This window comes from Gambusia affinis, linkage group LG24 (genome assembly GCF_019740435.1).
Source record: "Gambusia affinis linkage group LG24, SWU_Gaff_1.0, whole genome shotgun sequence".
Taxonomy (NCBI): Eukaryota; Metazoa; Chordata; class Actinopteri; order Cyprinodontiformes; family Poeciliidae; genus Gambusia; species Gambusia affinis.
Window position 1 is genome coordinate 3,228,462 of NC_057891.1, and position 1,910 is coordinate 3,230,371.

The following is a 1,910-nucleotide window of genomic DNA, read 5'->3' on the forward strand; positions in this document are numbered from 1 at the left end:
GTGGCCTGTCGTTGATCCAGGAGCAGCAGAGTCTGTATCCTGCTGAAATTAAAAAGTTTTACAAAAAACTTTCCGTGACACACGGAATTTTGGATTTTCATTTTTTGCCACTTCAAATCATCAAAATTAAATGAAATAAACATTTGAATGCATCAGTCTGTGTGCAACGAATAAATATAATGTACAAGTTACACCTTTTGAATGCAATTACTGAAATAAATCAAGTTTTTCTAAATATTCTAATTTACTGGCTCTTACCTGTACATTTGAGTGTGCATGGCATTGCTTCTCCATCCTTCAAAAACAGAGTTGCAAAAATTGGCAGCATTTATTGAATTAAAACTTCTTTGCATTTTTTTCAGATATTATGCTGATTAACATATTTAGATGTACGGTTAAAATTCTGGCAGGTGTTACAAAAATGAATGACATCAAATATACCAATTCACAGTTTACCTGGTATGAAGGAACACTGGTGTCGATGAAAGCTTTCAACTGAAGACGAGCCCCTGCCACATCTGAAGGTTTGAACTTCTTTGTCTCCCTTTTGTGCCGAGTGAAGCTTGGTGTACAGTTCAACACCAGGTGGATCTTGGATGCATGGCAGGTGCTTCTGCTGCATTTGCCACACGAGTCATGCTCTCAGGGTTGATCAGGCGGAGACCTGAGGTGTCAGTCAGTTCCCACATGGAGTTTAATAATTCCTGAATGAGGTTCCGGGTTTCTTCTACCCCTCTTGTCCTTCTTCTGCAATGTTTAGCAAGCTCACTGGAATTAATGTGGGAGGATGACCAGCATATTTTTTCTTCAGCTCTGACCTCTTTGCTTCTTTAAGGCAGCTGACATCATCTCGATCCCATTCAAAAACGCAGCAGGACAACTTGGAGCAGAAAGTTCCATAAAGAGGATGAAGTTCTGTGGTGAGACCGGTTGTGAATCGCCTCATGTAATGAAAGATGTCAAGCCTCACTTTAGTTTTCCAAGGTCGAAACCACTCAAGCACCGGAGGCACACCTGTTTAAGCAAAAAAATAATAATAATTATATATATATATATATATATATATATAAAACACAAATTAATAATTTCTACAGCATTTAATTTACCTTATGACTCACAGCTGATTGTATTAATGTTGCTACATAAAACATAACTGCTACATAATACCTTGTTCAAAATACATTTCTTTTACATTGGGTTTTAAAAAATTAAAGTGAACCTAAAAATATTTTAAACTTTGAACTGTAAACAAATGTTACAGCAATAAGGTCTAAAAATCACAAACCTGATTCACTACATCAGTCTCTATCAACATAAAGGACTTGTGGCTCTGGTTCCCCAGCATTCTGTGTTGGAGCCTATAAGGAGTTGCTAATGTATTAATATTGCGGATGAATGGTGGATTTATTGTTGTTTGTTTGTGTTTTGTGTTTGGGCCCTCCTCCTTGTCAGTCAGCCTACTTCTATGATTGGCAAGCAGGCAGCAGCTGAGAGTGTTCTGATTGTTTGATCGAGGAGTGAGGAGTGGAATAGTTTCTTTACCGTCAAATAAACTTTACTTATTATAAGTCAACTCGGAGACTATTTCTGATTAAAAGAAGGTTTGATATCTTTCGACAAGAAGGCTCTCCGCGAGTGCTTTTTGGTTTTTGACGAGTCGGAGACCTCCTCCTGAGGACTACTCTGGCGATGAGGAATGTTGGAGGCTTGTTAAGACGCCAGAGTTGCCGTAACATTCTGGAAGCGCATAACAATTCCTTGGCACAGGTTCTGATCTCTGTAAAGTAGAGAATGATCTCTGTGTCCTGCTGATCCTCAGAGGTTGAAGCTGCAGCAGTTTGAGTCTAAAGAGACTCTGACTGGATCATGATGATGACCTCTGACCTCCAAGATTTTCCTCCTGTTTGTTT